Here is a 19,389-nt window from a genome sequence, read left to right on the forward strand (position 1 = left end):
CAGGCGTAGGGGCAGGCCGAGGTGAGGGCACTGGCGAGAGGGAGTGTGGGCCCAAGCATTTTGGTGCGGGGGGACTTCAAAAGTCGCCGGGGGCTTGGAGGGCCCTGCCCCTTCTCTCGCCCTGAAAGACTGGCGGCCCCCCTAGCAACCCAGGTTGCTGCGGGGCGGCAGGGTGACTCCGGCGCTGGGCTCGGGGATCCCCAATCCCCGGCGTTGTGGTGCCAGGCACCTTGGGAGAGGCCCATCGGGGGCCGACCTAGGGTTAGGGTTCGTCCCCAGGAGGCCGGCAAGCCCGCGCTAAGTGGTTCTCTCAATGTAACAAAAATGCCATACACTTATCTGTAAGAAATAACAGTGTACAGGAACCCTCTTAGCCCTAACATCATCCTTTCTGAATATGGAAGCCAGCCCCAAGGTGGTCGTGGAAGTCTGACGAAAGGGCTAAGCACTTTTCTCTGAGTCACCACACTATACAGGGAAAGACCAATGTACATCATCTTTCATGAGCAGGAAGCATTAATGAAAAGGTTCTGGAATTTCGAGGACTCTGACCCATCCTTATTGGTAATAAACCACCCTGTACAGGAAAACACCTTCAACTCTCATCAGCCTCCTCAATCCTGATTCCGATTCAACTTTGGGTGTGTAGGACTAGGGAAATGTCCACATCTTATTGCTAAGAAAGAACGATGTCAGAGTAATGCCCTACAAGTCACATTAGCCTTCCTGAACACGGCAGCAGGAATCAACGTGGTTATGTTACCATGAGGTAAGGAAGATGAGCATATAAGTGAGAAACAACAGTGGGCAGGACCTCTCTTCCAATGAACAGTATCTTTGCTTAATGTTGAATCCCTATGGTAAGTGGTTGTAGGCATTTGTGAGGTCAAAATCTGAAGTGTTTTGTAAAACCTCTTGGCCATTCACAGATGAGACTAAGGTAGTTGGGGACTCCTAGGCAGTGATTTGTCCACTGTCGAAAATATGAAAAGATAAAAGAGACAGATGAGGTCTCCTCAGGCATTGTCCTTTATCCTCATCCTCCGTGAGGATGGCCATCTCTGGACAGCTCAGTGACAGGGTCTCATTCACAGTGGGGGCATCTGTTCCTCACAGACATCAGGCAGGGAAATGGATTTGGTTCTCTGTGCCAGCCCAGCCACAGCTGAGTGTCACAGCACCCTCTCGTGGGCTCATAAGTGTGTCACTGTCACCAGGCAGGTCACTGTATTTGATAAACCACTGTAAGAGATTGCAATTGCCTTCATCTGCAACCTCCTAGAAGCAAATGCAGGTCTCTGGTACCATGTGAAGTCATGTGAAGGCATTGTGAGAAAGTGTCCTTTTGCTTAAGAAAAACATGGAGCTGGGGCTCCTGGCTGGCTCAGCCAGTTAAGCATGTGCCTTTGGCTCAGGTTATGATCCCAGGGTTCTGGGATCGAGTCGAGGCTCCCTGCTCAGCAGGAAAGGAGGTAGGGAAATAGCTTAGAACCCACAGATAATGTGAATAAAGGGGAGTGAAATGGAACTTGGTCTGTGTTTTGCTTTAGGGATTGGAAGTTAGTTTTTTCTCAATTGTGATTGTTCTTGAAACAGAAAAGCTGTATTGGTTTTTTTTTACCTTTAATTTTTTCTAATAATAATTTTTTATTATGATATGTTAGTCACTATAGAGTATTTCCTTAGTTTTTGATGTAGTGTTCCGTGATTAATTATTTGCATATAACACCTAGTGCTCCATGCAATATGTACCTTCCTTAATACCCATCACTGGCCCATCCCAATCCCCCACCCCTCTCCCCTCTGAAGCCCTCAGTTTGTTTCCCAGAGTCCATAGTCGCTCGTGGTTCATTCCCCCTTCTGTTTAGGGTCCATTGTCTAAAGGGACAGACAGTGGAAGTTCACCAAATATAAGATCGAAATTTCATTGTTCATTATAGATGCCGCCAAGTAGTTCCCAGACATTTCATTCTACTGTAGTAATTCATTATACCTGTGCAGGTGCACGTGGAAGACAATTGATGCATGCATAGTGGTAATAAAACACGCCCCTCAGTAGTAGAATAAGAGAGGATACATATGTGTAAAATTATTCAACTACAGCTTCCATGCTTTCCCTTTGGTTCCTTATTATCTATGAAATTGGACAATTTTTGTTCTCTAGGCTTAAAACTCATTGTCAAGTATTCAGAGTTTTTCAATGCTGATCTTCTCCTGTAAAAGTTACCAAAAATCTAAAATATGTATGATCTTTAAAAAATGCTATATTGAAAATTACAGTAAGGAAGTTCCATTTTGTGAATATTGTGTCAATGGATCTCTATTTTGACATCAGTGTTCATTAGAAATGATGACATTTCATGTGAGTATAAATATCAATGTGAAAAAGAAAAGGTAGGAAGAACCTTGAATGTTTAAGTAATTGGTGAAATGCCAGATGTGTGTGTGTGTGTGTGTGTGTGTGTGTGTGTGTGTAATTGATTTTCAGTGAATGGTTCAGCTTCTTGTAGGGCCTCCGAGAGAGCCCAGGTGAACCTTTCAATGAGTTGGTATCTGTTTTCAGAACATGGGAATCTCTTAGTCCAATAGTCAATCAGGCAAGCTTTGAGGTCTTGAAGTCCTCAGCGATGGTGTTGCAGACCCTTGTGAGCAAACCCTAGGGTATGGTCAGAGCCCTCATTAGCTGGTATCAAGGTGTGACGATTTCAGACAGCATTTCCCAAAGAAGTACTTCTTGAGTCTCTGTCCTTGTCAGTTCCCTACACTTCCTTACACTAGTTATGTGATCAGTGTGTTTCAGGATAATCCCCACATGTGAGTTTTGCTATTTCCTACTAGTCCTATCTGTTTCTCATCTTCTTCTTTTATGGTAGGGGTTGGGAAGCAACCTGTGTGGTGTAGGAAGGGGTGTGGTAGTTGTCTGCCTTCAGAGGACCGAATGATGCCTAGAAATTGTACTGTAGTTTGAGGTCAATTGTCCATCCTCTGAGTGTCAGGAATTGCATCACTTTACTTTGATGCTAGTCTGTTCTTCAAGCTGTCCTCAGAAATAAGGACATCATCCATCTAGGGAATACTGGTTTGTGTGTATGTTTTCATTTTAGGAAAGGCCTTGCTGTTCCTGAAAATAATACTGCAGAGCATCCTTTCCTGTTCTTATTGGCCATCAGTCAATCTTTTCTGAAGTATTTGTTTATAAATAGACTTTTTATGGTTGATGAGCAGGAATTCTTTATGGACAAGTCTTTGTCAGTGTGTGTATTGCAAATCTTTACTTCCCAGCCTGCGGTTCACTTTTTCATTTTCGTATGGTCATAAGATAAGGAGAAATGTCACATTTTTATGAAGTCCCACTGAATTCTTTTAAATGGTTAGTGCACCCTATGTCCTACCCCAAGATTGACAGGTTCTACGTTTTCTTTCAGAAACTGTCCAATGGGAAGCACATTCCATCTCAAATTTATAAATTGCATTTTGAATTTAATAGGGTATTTATAGACTGGTTTGGATTTTCTATGTACACAATCGTATTATCTGTTAATAGTCACAATTATCCCCTCAATTCTTATACTTTTTGTTTTTCTTGCCTTCTAACACTGGTAAATTCTCCAATGCAACGTTGAGTAGAGCCGCATTGTTTGAAGATTTTAATATACCTTTCTCAATATCTGACAGAAAAAGCAGTCAAAACATTGGTAACAAATGTGACCTAATTGACATATAGGGAACATTCCATAATAAGTGCAGAATACATTATTTTCAAGTGGTCATAGACTCTTTACCCAAATAGATGATAGGTGGGGCCACGAATCAAGGCTACAAATATTAAACCCTGAAATTAACTAGATTCTATTCTTAGACCACAGGGGAATTGAGCCACAGTCTTAGCGAAAAGAAAACCAAGAAGTCCTTCAATGTTTAAAATTAAATGGAACTTTGCTACATATCCTAAAGGTCAGAGAGGGAATCTCAATGGAAATTCTGAACCTTTTCTACATGAGGGCTCACACACAATGATACTTTATTTGTGAAGAGCATTATAATAACCTAGACAGGAGTTGAGCCTTAAGTCAGAGTTCTGCCTGCCCCAGCCACACCTGGCAGCCTTGGCCTATGGTCCCCCTCAGCTGTCCTTTCTGGTGGCCCTGAGCTAATGGGGTCAACATGGCCATATGGAAATGGGAAGCTCCCCACTCATAGTGATGACGGTGCCCCCTCCCCAGCTGCCCTTTCTGGTGGCTCTGAGCTAAGGGGGTCAACATGGCCGTATGGAAATTAGAAGCTCCCCACTCTTAGTGATGACGTTGCTATCGTATCATCCTCACCAGTCCAACAACATGATTTCTGAGTGAACTATGACACAATAGTGACTTCTTGGCCTTCCTTCAGGTTTGAAAATCATCTGGTGAGTCATCTATTCGAAATATGGATTCAACATGTGTTCTTTCTTCTGGAAAAGAAATAGACCCAATAGCAATTATGGCTTCCTGAGCACCTGTTCTTGAGAGACATCATACTGGCTCTTTGTAGCATTCTGCCTCTTAAACTTCAAACTAGGGTGTAGATATTTTTAGGCACATTTTCAGGTGGTTAGAAAGGGACTCAGATGATATGAGTCACAGAGGATTTTAGTGTCAGAAACCTAAGTGGGATCCCCAAATTGACTCCAAATCCCTTGTTGTTCCATACAGGGTACTATTTCCCTCTTATCTCTGGTCTTCTCGATCTGGAAACCTATCAAGTATCAGGATTTTCTTGTCATGTGGACAACTGGAATGAATTCAGCGGGCCTTTTCACATCTGCCCATGGTGATCATTAAGATCATTATCTCAGTGGAGGACCTCTGGGTAAGATACTCAAAGATCCTAAGGAATACAGGCAGTATAATATTTTTCTGGTATTAAAATCACTGAAACCAACTATCTTTTTTAGTCCATTCAGGCTCTGGTATGTTCAGAGGGTGCTGTAAAACAGGTCTGATAGTGTTTAAAAACACTCAGCTCAGCCTCTTCTACAACGTGAGCCAATGCTTATAAACATGGCTAAAATATTGCCTTACCTACGACGACTTCCCAGCCATCGTAGTGTTTATATGGTATGACTGTGACTTACATTAGTCAACATTTGCAGAGAAAGAACTTAGGGCATCCAGGGGGCACTTCATGTTGAAATAATTTTGTGACAACGAGCTACTGTGTTTTATTCTGCAGTCCAAGGGAATGGTGCCAGACATCTCTAAGGTGTCTAGCAGTTAAACAATTCTGATTTTAAGTGGTCTGTGTGCTTCAGAGCTTTGGGCAGGAGAAGGGCAGGAGTCCAGAGACTGTGAACACTTCTGTTACCTGTACTGACTATGGAGCAGGCAGCCTTTCGTGGGTATCATTTTGATTTCTTGGTACTCTTGTGAAAGGTGCTTTTGTCTCAAATTCCTCCATTTAGGAGTAATTATAATGATAAAAGAAATTTTTATCTTATATCATCTGTGGGCCCTGATCCTGGGCTCCCAGGGAAGCTATCCTTTAACATTTTACCAGCTCAAAATGATTGGGCAAAAACCTCAAAGCATGGGCCCTATTTCTGCCCCAAGCACATGTTGTACATCTGCTTCCAGGAGAAAACAATAACCAAAAAATGCCAACATAAAGATAAGAAAAAATAAAGAACATCTTTGGCTCCCATAAGATTAAGGTCATACTGACATGTACATACTGAAAACATAAGAAAGAATCTGTCACTTTCTGGATCTAAGAAGGTCCTCATTGTAGTGTGTAACTCTGTATGTAAAACAAAACAGAACAAAATATATAAGCCTGCCCCAAATGTTCCTTCCCCGGAGCACTCCCTTCTTGGTGAAGATTGTGTCTCCCAGACAGTTGTCCTGACTTGGGTTTGAATAAAGGTCTCTTCCTTACTCTCTAAAATGTTTTTAAAAGTTCATTCATGCAATGTTGACAATAATAGTGTTTTCTATTTAAGTGAGAAATAAATGTTCCACTCTAGTTGCATTGGGAATAGACGAATTGAGGGTTTATTTAGAAAAGTCAGCTTTCCAGAAAAGGCAAGGTCATTGGTCTATTGAGAATGAAGATAATTACTGCTAAACAACAAGTATGTGTTGCCCCTTCACCCAGAAACCGAAGCAGGTGTGCAGGCTTTAGGTCAGAGCTGCCTTCTTCTCCCCAGCTGACAGCACTTCTTTGCTCTGGCTCCAAGACACCCGAGGTTTTGAACGTCAGCATTGGAGTCAGCGAAGCAGCTTGTCACGGGACGCCAGTGTTCAGAGAAAGCACAGGTATGTTTGGCAAAATGTCCTAACTATGTCAGGGCTGGAGGTAAAACCTCTCATTATCCCAAAACCTCCTGGCCTTTTCTCTTTTCTCTAGTTGAGCCACAAAGTAAAAGTGAAGTAGCTGTCAGCATTCTGGGTTTGGTGCAAGAATTACTTAGTTTCCCTGCTGGTAGAACTTTTCAGGGGATCACAATTTCTCTGTCCATTTATTGCTTACACATGTATTTTAACCATCTGTTTCCTAAGAACCCTCTTTTACTAGAAAGGGAAGGTGAGATTCACTCTGTGCCTGTTCGTAACATCTAATTTGTTCCTTCATCTAACAGTGTTTATTCAATTGGGCCTAAGATATGGTTGAGTGGCCAGCATCTAGGGTTAGGTGGCTTTTTTTCATCTGATACAGACTTGGATGATGTCATTTGACAAAGATGATGTTTCATCATTGATTAGTTTATTCATCAGAAGAGTTAAAATTAGGGTGGAGGGAAAATTCAAAATATTCCAAAGCAGCCTGTTCCTGTTTAAAAGTTGAGCTTGACTTTCTAGTTTTACTAAATGTATTATCTCGATATTTTGAGGTGCCATATTCTCTCTGTAGTTTCTTTGGTGGTGGAGTCAGAAGGAGAGTCTGGGAATACTTTTGGATAGTGGCATGCTGGTGACTTCAAGGGGCTTGGCGTCAGGAGCCTTGGGGTGAATTCTGCAACTGCTTGCCTGACCCTGGGTGCATCTCCCAGAGGTTTTGTTTCCTCTTATGAAATTGCCAGCAGATAATGTTCTGCTTAAAGGGGAACCCTCCCATCCTGTTGGTGGCAATGCAAAGTGGTGCAGCCAGTCTGGGAAACAGTGTGGGGGTTCCTCAAAAAGTTAAACATTGAACAACCCCATGATCCAGCAATTGCTCTCCTAGGTATTTACCCAAAGGATACAAAAATGCAGATTAAAAGGGGGAACATGCACCATGATGTTTATAGCACCAATGTCCACAGTAGCCAAACTATGGAGAGAATCCCAAAGTCCATGCACTGATGAATGGATAAAGCAGATGTGGGATACATATATATATAATGGAATATGACCCAGCTTCAAAAAGAATGAAATCTTACCATTTGCAAGGATGTGGGTGGATCTAGAGTGTATTAAGCTAAGCAAAATCAGTGAGGAAAGACAAATACCCTATGTCTCACACATGTGAAATTTCAGAAAGAAAATAGATGAACAGAGTTGAGGGATGATGAGAGAGGCATACAAGGAAATAGACTCAACCTTGCAGAACAAACTGAGTGTTGCTGCAGGACAGGGGCATGGGGGGAAGAGTTAAATGGGTGAGGGGTATTAAAGAGGGCACTTGTGATGAGCACCGGGTACTGTATGCAGATGAAATCACTAAATCCTACCCCTGAAGCGAATATTCCATGGCATGTGAACTAACTGGAATTTAAGTAAAAGAAGAAAGGAAAAAGTGTTCTGCTTCATGAAGAGTGAGGTAAAATTGTAGTGATTTGGGCTGTACTATTCTATAGAGGATAGATGTAAAACACCCTGTTGTAGGATACACTAGTTGCTTATCACATAAGGAGTCCTCAGAAAGCTGCAATGAAAGATTCAGATCTCAGAGCATGTTCATGTTCCACTGATATGTTACAATTTGCACAGGTAGGAAAGAAGGTGGAGAGAAAGGCAACAGAAAGAGAAAGTAGGTGTGAACCTTTCATTAGTTAGCGTTATAGCTTTCTCATGAAAGCCTTGCGCCAGTGTGATTTTGGAAGCAGAGAGGGAATCCGGGAGCTTTGCAGGAGACAGGGGAGTTCCAGGTCTGGGTAAACTGACAGGGGTCCCAGAGGAGTGTTGAATGCATTCTGCAGCAGGGTGTGGACAGGGTGGGCTCCAGGGGTGGCTGTGGGTCTCCTGGGTGAGAGTTGTGACAGGTGAGGGCTGTGTGCAAGTTCCTGGCTGAGGACAAGTGAGGCACAGGCGGAGAGCTGGCAGAGAACCTTCTTCTGGACCACCAGCCTCACCCAACACACACAGCCTCATCTTCTGTCCCTGTCACTCCAATTCAGACTTCTCCGAAGTTGAGTGAGAACACATCAAGAGCATTCTGCACAGAAGGGAAAGCATGTTCAAAACCTCTGGGGCAGGAGAATTCCAGTTATTTCCAGGAGCAGCAAGAAGGACCTGTGACCACAGGAGACAGCTTAGGACATGAGCTTAGAGAGGTGAAAGAGGGTGACAGAAAGCTATTCCAGGGCTATAACCCGATGAGAAGCTGTTTCACTGGGCCATCCTGGCTACAGTGTTGAGAACAGATTACAGAGGGTTGAAGATGGCAAAGCAGGTCAATGATGAAGCTTTTCCAGGAACTCAGGCAGCGTGGACCGGACAGGTGGCTTTGGATGGAGTGGTTAGACCTCTTCTGGGTCCATTTTGAAGATGGAGCTCACAGGATTTGCTGATGGGTTACCTATTAGGAGCAGGAGAACAGAGGAATTGGGGTAACTCTCAGGTGTTGTGGGTTGTCCTGATCGAGAGGAAGGAGAGGGTTTCTCGGGGGGTAGGAGGTAGTTGGTGTTCTGCATGCTGAGGAAGGTGCCTTTCCCGGTGGATCTGCTGAGGTTTGTGTCTGGGAGGTCCTTTCACATCTCTTCCCTCAGCAATGCTCAAGTACAAGTATCCCCCACTTTTTAAACGTTCACAGTAAGACACTGGGCTTTCTTGAAAGAACTACGTTATTACCCAGCTTCAGTAAGAGGAAGAGACCTGAAGAGGATTTCCCTCTTATGAAAAAAGGTGAACAGTGAGAATCACAGTCAGCATCTGTTCTGGGGAGAAGCACGACAGAGGCGGCGTGCACCCCATCCAGCTCCTTCCTCTGGGAACCGCTCTCTGCTTCCAGCCACTAGCACTTTGAATTGTGTCTGTGAGCCTCTGCTGTGCTTCATCTTCATTTATGCTGGGCCTCCGTTAGAAACTTGTGTGCTGAGGCCTAAGAAAAGCCAAAGAGAAGGAATTTTGGAGTCTGAGCACACTGTCTAATTGTTCGTGTAAATTAATGGTCATTCCTTCTTGACACCATTTCTGCTGTGCAAGGTTTCTCAGAAGCCCTGTACTTTCAAAGAGCAGGGAAACCTATACCCTATGCTGCGGGGTTAGTTTTAGTCTCCATGCCTGACAAAACATTTCATGACTAGGATTTTCTCACTCAAACATTGAGACTTTGACCATCTTCACCCGTTTCTACCACCCTATCCCTGAATCTGGCACCTACCAACCTGCTCTCAGTATCTATGCGTTCAGTATTTGTTTATTCCACGTGGAATGTACATGAGAGCATCTGGTATTGGTCTTTCTGTGTCTGAGTTACTTGGCATAAGGCCCCCAAGGTCTGTGTTTCCATGTCTGGTTCTTGTGAATAATGCTGCAGTGAACGTGGGAGTGCATCTGTCTTTTTGAGGCAGCATTTTTGTGTTCTCCAAATCAATACTCAGTAGAGCCATTACTGGGTCATGGGGTAGTTGTATTTATTTTTTCAGGAACCTCCATACCATTTGTCACAGTGGCTGCACCAATTTCCATTCCCACCAACAGTGCACAGTGTTTCCTCGTCTGCACACCCTTGACCCCACCTGGTGTCTGTCTCTGGGACAATTGCTGTTCCAACAGTTGTGAGAGGATAGCCGATTGTTGGTTTGACTGATGTTTCCCTGACGATGATTAGTGATGTCGAACAACTTTTTCTGTCTGTTGGCACCTATGTGCCATCTTTGGAAAGTATCTATTCACATATTCCTCCCATTTTTTATATAGTTTTTTTTTTTGATTTGTATGAGTGTTGTGTGTATTTTGTATATTAGCCTCTTCTCACACATATGATTCGCAGATATTTTTTTCTTATTGGGTCAGTGGCCTTTTAAGTTTTTGATGGTTTCTTTTGCCGTGTGGAAGATTTCAGTTTGATGTTGTTCCACTTGTTTATTTTTGCTTTTGTTGCCTTTGCATTTGGTGTCCGATCTGAAGACTCTTTGCCAAAACCAACGTCGAGAGACTTAGTACCTGTGTCTTCTTGGAGGTTTATGGATTCAGGTCTTATGTTCAAATCATTCATCCATTAAAAATTTTGTGTGTGGTGTAAGAAAGTGACCCAGTTATATTCTTCTGCATTTAGTGTCCAGTTTGCCTGTTACCGCTCACTGAAGACACAGTCCTTCCCTCATGGCATATCTTCTGCTGCTGTGTCGTAAGTTAGTATCATCTATGTGTGGGTAAGTTTCTGAGCTTTCTGTACTGTTCCACTGACCTGGTGTCTTTGTTTATGCCAGTACCATCCTGTTTTGATGACAACAGCTTTATAATCCAGCTTGAAATCCAGGAGTGTGTTGACTGCACCTCTTTCTCCAGGTTGCTTTGCGGATTTGGTGTCTTTTGTGATTCCATACAAGTTTGAGGACTGTTTTCTACTTGCTCGAATAATGACACTGGAATTCAGATAGGTATTTCATCACATCTGTCGATTGCTTTGGGTACGATGGACATGTTCACATAATTAACTCTTCCAGTTAAGGAGCATGGCGTATGCTACCATTTGTTTGTGTTGCCTTCCAAATCTGTGACCCATACATTCTGCCCCCCTGGACACACATATTTTTCATTTCTTTTCTGCCATGTGTTGAGTGTACTATGTCTTTCTCATTCTTGATTACTTTTATTCCTAGATTTTTTATGGAATTGTAAATGGCGTTGCTTTTTTAATTTCTCTTTGCAAAAGTGTGTCATCAGTATACAGAAATGCAAGAAGTTGGGTCATCTGGGTGGCTCCATAAGTGTAGCGTCTACCTTCAGCTCAGGTCATGATCCCAGAGTTCTGGGATCGAGCCCCGTTTTGGGCTCCCTGCTTAGCGAGGGTCTGCTTTTCCCTCTTTCTGACACTCTCACTGCTCGTGCTTTTTCTCTTCCTGTCAAATAAATAAATAATATTTGAAAAAATAATGACAACAGGTCTCTGCATATTGACTTTATATCCTGCAGCTTGTTTGAATTTTTTTATTCTAACAGTTTTTTTTTTTTTTTTGGTGGAATCTTTCGGGATTTCATGTCATTTGCAAATTGTGACAGTTTTCCTGTATGGATTTCATATCTTTCTCTTTTTTTTTAAATTGTTATTCACCCTACAGTACTTCATTTGTTTTCGATGTAGTGTTCCATGATTCATTGTTTGCATATAACACCTAGTGCTCATTATGACAAGTGCCCTCCTTTTTTTTTTAAAAGAATTTATTTATTTATTCAACAGAGATAGAGACAGCCAGCGAGAGAGGGAACACAAGCAGGGGGAGTGGGAGAGGAAGAAGGAGGCTCACAGCGGAGGAGCCTGTTGTGGGGCTCGATCCCATAACGCCAGGATCTCGCCCTGAGCCGAAGGCAGACGCTTAACCGCTGTGCCACCCAGGTGCCCCCTGCCTTGTTAATTTTAACCATTCTAACTGGTGTCAGGTGGTATTTCATTGTCGTTTTGATTTGTATTTGCCTGATGGGAAGTGATTTGGAGCATTTTTTCATGTGTCTGTTGGCCATTTGTATGTCTTCTCTGGAGAAGTATCTCTTTGTGTCTTCTGCCCATTTTTTGGGTGTCGAGTTTGAGGAGTTCTTTATAGATCTTGGATACCAGCCCTTTATCTGTAAAATCATTTGCAGATATCTTCTTCAATTCCATAGGTTGCCTTTTTGTTTTTTGATCATTTGCTTTGCCGAGCAGAAGCTTTTTATCCTGATGAAGTGCCCATAGTTCATTTTTGCTTTTATTTCCTTTGCCTTTAGAGACGTGGCTTGCAAGAAGCTGTTGTGTCCAAAGTTGAAGAGTTCTTTTGCTTTTGATATGAGACAGGAATCCATTATCTTTCCTTCCTGATTGTATTTGAGTCCTCTGTCTTTCTTGGTGAGTCTAGCTAAGTTTGTCAGTTTGTTTATCTTTCCAAAAAAGGCAGCTCTCATTTTCATTGTTTTTTTTTTTTTGTCTTTTTAGTCTTTGTTGGATTTATTTATGCCTTCCTTTTTGTTATTTCCTTATTTCTACTAATTTGGGGCTTTGTTGGTTGTTTTTTTTTTCCAATTCTTTACGACATAAATCAGGTTGTTTATTGGAGAGCATTCTCATGGATTGATGAACACTTGAATTTCTATGAATGTCCTCCATAAAGCCACTTTTGCTGCATCCCATAAGTTTTTCTAGGTTGTCTTTTTCATCAGTGTCAAGGTACTTCTAAAATTTTTTTGATTTCTTCTTTGACTGTTGGTTGTTCAGTAGCATGTTGTTAAATCTCCACATATTTTTTAAGATTCTTTAAGTATCTGACAGAGAGTGAGACAGCGAGAGAGGGAACGCAAGCAGGGGGGTGGGAGAGGGAGAAGCAGGCTTCCCACTGAGCAAGGAGCCTGATTCGGGGCTAGATCCCAGGATCCTGGGATCACGACCTGAGCTGAAAGCAGATCCTTAACGACTGAGCCACCCAGGCCCCAAAAATCTCCACCTATTTTTGACTGTCCCATTTTTTTCTTGAGACTGATTTCTAGTTTCATATCATTGTGGTTGGACAAGATTTGAAGCAGAAGGTGAAGAGAGCATTCAGATGAAAGGTTTGTTTCCTGGAGGGTTTTCTGAGGGCAGACCATGAGTTCAGTGGGCAGGAGGAAGGTTTTATGAGATGGGGGGTGGGATAACCCTTGTTAGAATTACTGACTACTACCATGCAGGCTGTGTGCTACCATTCACACCATAGTCCTGATGATCTTGTACTTCATTAGAAATATTTTCTAGGAGGTGTAGGCATAGCCTTCACTTAAAGAAAGGTGCCATGTGGGTTCATGGCATGACCCCAGGTCAGCAACCAGGATGTATGGTACTGTGGGGGATCAGAAACAGGCTTTCTGTGGGAAGTGACAGAAATAAGATATGGTGAGCTCCATGACCATAGGTGAGGTCCCGAGTGACCCACTGGGTGTTGGGTTCCGTGGATCTGTTTCATCAGGTGCTGTGGAATTCAGGGACACCCTCCTGTCTGTGGATTTGTGTGGAGACAGGTAGACATCAGTGTCTGGCCAGGCACGAAGGTCACACTGGACCACCACCAGAGGTACAGCGTGCGGTGGAGCCACTGCTTGGTTTCCCCGAAAGCTGACCAGGGTCTGTGACCGTGATTCCTAGCAGCTGCAAGGGGAGAGGAGGCCGGGGGTGGTGCACACTTCCTAGAGTTGTGGTCAGGACTAGTCTGGAGCCCACTGAAGTCAGCCACACAAGGCACAGAAGGCACCAAGTCAGTGTAGCTGTGGGCACTGCTCCCTTGGTACTTTCGGGCCAGCTCCATGCTGCCACCTCCTGCTTTTCATCATCATCTTCAAGGTCATGTGCCTCTGCTCTTGCCCCATGGCCTCCGGGGTATTGTCCGTCCTCCATCTGGCCCTTGTCCCTGGTGCCCTGTGCAGTCCGATGCCAGGGTAGCCTTCTTGAGACAAATATCTGGCCCTGATGGAACACTTCCATGGATCTTGTGTGATGCGAGGATGATGCCCTGCCCTGGAAGGGGGCTGCAGGTCCCCAATCAGGAGAGCCATGTCTCCCTTTTCAGCATGGCCTGCCCTCCCCTCAGTCTTCTTCAGGGAAACTCTCCCCACTTCCTGAGCTGACAGCTCTGTACTCAAAAATGAATGTTATTTTACATATCTCTATGCCTTAGTTCATCCATGGCATGTCTTTCAATCCCGTTAGTGGGTTTTTTTTTCTTTTTTAGCAGTTCTGAAGGGCTGTCTGATCAAGGAGGGGATGACCTGGGTGGGGTAGCTTTCCCTCTCATCTCCCTCAGCATGTCTCTGAGCCCTGGGGCCAGCTATCCCAGTGAGGATTGAGGAACCCGAGCCAGCCCATCCTGAGCCCAGGCTGTGTCAGCTCATAGACTGATGCATGTTGGTGGGCAGCTGGCATGGGCCAGGGGCAGGCAGTGTCTCCTTCTCATTCCTTCCCTCCCTTCCTCCCAGAGGTAGCTCAGAGCAGCCTTCAACCCCTGCATCTCCAGATCCCTTGACCTATGCTTCCTGTGTTCAGCTGGTGACCTTGGAGTTTCGCATGGATTCTACCTCCTGTACCCTCTCCCGTAGCAGTTCCTGCATCAGGGGAGGGGTCGGACCCTTGTCTGTTTTTGGTCTTCTTCCTGTCCCGCACCAAGCCCACCCACCTTTGCATCTTCCATGTATGTGCTTGGAAGCAAGCCCATCCACAGGGAACCTATTAGCCAAACGGATCCAGGCAATGAACATTGAAGTAGAGATCCAGGATCCATAATAAACCTGCTCTGAAACCTGTCCCAAAGTCTGTGACTCTCTCACACTGAAACAGAAACAATAATAGCTTTCTGGACTGTGAAGTGTCATGTGTCTCTACTTACAATCTTGAATGCATAGGTGCTGAGCCTGGACTGAAAAGGACCATGTCTTCCGTGGGCTGGATTCCACGGCAAGAACTCAGTGAAATCTGAATTTGAGGCATGGAGTGAATAATTATTGTAGAGTGAATCCTCCCAAGTAGGGCTTATGCACATTGCACAGGAAAAGCTTTTTCAAAGAGGTTCCTGAAAGAAAAATCTTTTTTAAAATTTATTTTAATTCCAGTAGAGCTAACATACAGTGTTACATTCGTTTCAGGTGTACAATAGAGTGATTCAGTAATTCTATATATTACTCAGTGGTCATCAAGAAAAGCGTCCTCTTAATCCCCTTCATCTATTTCACTCATCCCTCTATCCACCTCCTCTCTGGTAACCATCTGTTTGTTCTCTATTGTTAAGAGTTTGTATTTTGGTGTGTCTCCTTTTTCTCTTTTAGTTATTTATTTTTGTTTGTTTTTTAAATTCCCCATTAGAGTGACATCGTATGGGATTTGTCTTTCTCTGACTGACTGATTTTAGTTAGGATAATACTCTCTAGCTCCATCCATGTGGCTGCAAATGGCAAGGTTTCATTCTTTTTCAAGCCGAGTAATACTCCATTGTGTGTGTGTGTGTGTGTGTATGTGTGTGTGTGTGTGTGTGTGTGTGTGTGTGTGTGTGAATACACACATCTATCATCTCATTTGTCAATTTTTCTACAGACACTTGGGTTGCTTCCATGTTGTGATATTATAAATAATGGTGCAAGAAACATAGGGGTGCACATATCCTTTTAAGTTACTGTTTTCCTATTCTTTGGGTAAATACGAGTAGTGTGATTGTTGGATCGTAGGGTAGTTCTATATTTAATTTTTTGAGGAACCTTCATACTGTTTTCCACGGTGGCCACCACAGTTTGCATTCCCACCCACAGTTCGCGAGGATTCCCCTTTATCCACATCCTTCCAACACCTGCTCTTTGTTGTGCTTTTGATGTTAGCCATTCTGACAGGTTTGAGGTATTACCTCATTGTACTTTGGGTTTACATTTTCCTGATGATGAATGATGGTGAACATCTTTTCACGGGACTGTTGGCCATTTGTATTTCTTCTTTGGAGAAATGTCTGTCCATGTCTTCTGCCTATTTTTTTTTAAGATTTTATTTATTTATTCATTCAACAGAGATAGAGACAGCCAGCGAGAGAGGGAACACAAGCAGGGGGAGTGGGAGAGGAAGAAGCAGGCTCATAGCGGAGGAGCCTGATGTGGGGCTCGATCCCAGAACGCCGGGATCACGCCCTGAGCCGAAGGCAAACGCTCAACTGCTGTGCCACCCAGGCGCCCCTCTTCTGCCTATTTTTTAACTGGATTATTTGTTTTTGGGGGGTTGAGTAGAATCACTTGTATATGTTTTGGACACTATCCCTTTATTGCATATGATCTTTGCAAATATCTTCTCCCTTTGAGTAGGTTGTCTTATTATTTTTACGTTTTCATTGTTCTTCTGCCGTGTGGAAACTTTTTATTTTGCTGTATTCCCAATAGTTTATTTTTGCTTTCATTTCCTTTGCCTCAGGACACAGTCTAGAAAAACGTTGGTAAGGTCCATGTCAAGAAGTTACTGTCTTCCCTCCTGTAGGATTTTTATGGATTCAGGTCTCATATTGAGGTCTTGAAACTGTTTTGTGTTTGTCTTTATTGTGTAAGAAAGCAGTCTAATTTCATTCTTTTGTGCGTAGCTGTCTAGTTTTCCCAACACCATTTGTTGTAGAGACTGTCCTTTTCCCTTTTGATATCGTTGCTTGCTTTGTGGAAGATTCACGGACCACATAATTGTGGGTTTCTGTCTGAACTTGTATCCTGTTCCTTTTGTCGCTGTGTCTATTTTTGTGCCGTACTGTCTTGTTAGGATGACTGCAGCTTTGTAGTATAACCTGAAATCTGAAATTGTGAGTCCTCCAGCTTTGTTTTTCTTTTCCACATTGCACTGGCTGTTTGGAATCTTTAGTGGTTCCATAAAAATATTTAGGATTGTTTATTCGAGGTCTTTTACTCTTTAATTTAAATTCAATTAGCCAACTTACACTATATCATTCGTTTCAGATGTAGTCTTCAATAAATTTTCAGTCTTGTGTAACACCCAGTGTTCATTGTATCGTGTGACCTCCTTAATGCTACTCACCCAGTTACCCCCCCCCCCAAATTCTCCTCCAACAATCATCAGTTTCTTGCGATAGTTAAGAGTCCATCATGGGTTTTCTCCCTCTCTGATGACTTCCCATTCTATTTTCCCTTCCTTCCCCTATGGTCTTCTTCCTTGTTTCTGATATTCCACATAGGAGTGAAAGCATATGATCATTGTCTTTCTTTCATTGACTTATTCCACTCAGCATAATACCCTCCAGCTCCACCCAGGTCGGTGTGATGGTAAGTATTCATCCTTTCTGATGGCTGAGTAATATTCCATTATATATATGATCTACATCTTCTTTATCCATTCATCTATCCATGGTCATCTGCACTCCTTCCACAGTTTGTCTATTATGGATATTGCTGCTATGAACACTGGGGTGCATGTGTCCCGTCTTCACTACCTCTGTCTCTGGGGGTAAATACGCAGTAGTGCAATTGCTGGGACATCGGTAGCTTTATTTATAACTTCTTGAGGATACTCCGTACCATTTTCAAGAGTGGCTGTACCGGACTGCATTCGTACAGGGGTGTAAGAGGGTTCCCGTTTCTCCACATCCTCTCCAACATGTATAGTTTCATGTCTTCTTATTTTTAGATATTCGGCCTCGTGTGATATGGCATTTATAGGGGTTTAGATTTGCATTTCCCTGAAGCCAAGTGATATGAAGCATTTATGCATGTATCTTTTGGTCACCAGTACGTCGTCATCAGTGAAGTGACTTCCCATTTTAATCCATCTCAAGACCTAAAGCTGGATAAGTCTCTGAAGCTGGATGATGCCATCGGTTGGAAGTGTGGAGAATTTCAAAAGATCTCCTTGGAGAGCAAGTTTAAAGGTCAGTGTGAAGCTACTAATTGGATCTGGGGAGATCTCTGAAAGTGGGGGTTGCCTGGGATGGGCTGAGGGGGGCCCTCTGATTTTCCTATGAATTCTTGCTGCAGCCCCAAATGGACAGTTTCCTGCTGTGGGGCAGGCTGAGTCCTCTAGTCGTGCAGAGGTGAGCCCAATGCCTGGTGCCTTGGAGGCAGGCAAATGGGGAGGGACACTCAGCAGAGGACCCAGGGTTAGGTTAGGCCTCAAGAGACAGCAGGTCTGAACTGCCCAGTGCTCAGAGAACTCCAGGCCGAGTGAGATGAGGGCACAAGGGCGGGTGAGTGTTAGCCTTGGGGTTTCATCCGGAAGCGCCCACAAAGGTCGGGGTTCACCAGAAGTGGCTCTCAGGGTGTGCCCCAATTCTCTTGCCCTGAATGCTCTCTTGTTCCCCAAAATGGTGCAGTTTACTGTGGACTGCAGGCTGAGTCCTACGGTGGGGCTTGGGTTTCCCCAATCCCCCGGAGTGTGGTGCCAGGAATCTAGGGAGGGACCCCTCTGTGGCCAACCTAGGGTAAGGGTTAGGGTCCAGGAGCCCGGCAGGGACAATCTTTAGGCTGTGCGGTGAGCTGTGTGGACGGCTGAGAGGAGGCCATGGGGGAGGGTGAGAATGGGCCTCAGGGTTGGGGAACGGGGGGTGCCAAAGGATGGGGATGGGCTCCGGGGGCCTCCCCAAGTTCTTGTGCCCTGTAGGCTCCGTAGAGCCCCAAGGGGCATGGTTTCCTGTCGGGTGGCAAGCTGAGTCCTGCGGTGGGGCACAGATATCCCAATTCCCCGGGTCTGCGGTATAAGGCTCCTGGGGAGACCCCCAAACCTGCGGCCGGCTTAGGGCTAGGGTTAGGCCCCAGGAGCCCCGCAGGCTGGATCTGCAGGCTGTATGACGAGCTACACGGGCTGAGGTGAGGGTGTGGGGAGGGTGAGCGTGGGACTCAGAGTTGGGGTGCGGGTGGCCGCTGAAGTTCGCTGGTGGCTCAGGAGGGCCCTCCTGGTTCTCCCGCCCTGAATTCGCTATGGCCTCCCAAGGCACACGGTTTCCTGCGGGGTGGCAGACTGAGTCCTGCTGTGGGGCTCAGGTGTCCCGAATCCCCGTGGCTGCGGCTCCAGGCTCCTGGGGAGGGGCCCCTCCACAGATGAACTAGGGTTAGGGTTGGGGCCCAGGAACCCCGCAGGCCAGATCTGCCCAGTATGTGGCGAGCTCCGCCGCGGGCTGAGGTGAGGGTGTGGGGTGGGGTGAGCTTGGGCTTCAAGGTTGGGTTTAGGGATCGCCGAAGTTCACCGGGGACTCTGGGGGCCCTCCTGGTTTTCCCGCCCTGAATGCTCTACAGCCTCCCAAGGGGCACGGTTTCCTGCGGGCTGGCAGGCTTTGTCCTGCAGTGGAGCTCAGGTGTCTAAAGTCCCTGGGGCTGCGGCACCGGGCCCCAGGGGAGGGGCCTTACCCAGCCGACCTAGGGCAGGTCTAGGCCCCAGGAACCCGGCAGGCCTGATCTGCCGGCTCTTCCACGAGCTCAGTGGCAAGCTGAAGGGAAGGCCTGGGGCGGGATGAGCGTGGGCCTCAGGGTTGGGGTGTAGGGGGTCGCCGAGGATCGCTGGGGGCTCAGGGGGGCCCTACCAGTTCTCCTGCAG

This window comes from Ursus americanus, chromosome 22, assembly GCF_024610735.1.
Source record: "Ursus americanus isolate L20-20 chromosome 22, mUrsAme1.1.p, whole genome shotgun sequence".
NCBI lineage: Eukaryota > Metazoa > Chordata > Mammalia > Carnivora > Ursidae > Ursus > Ursus americanus.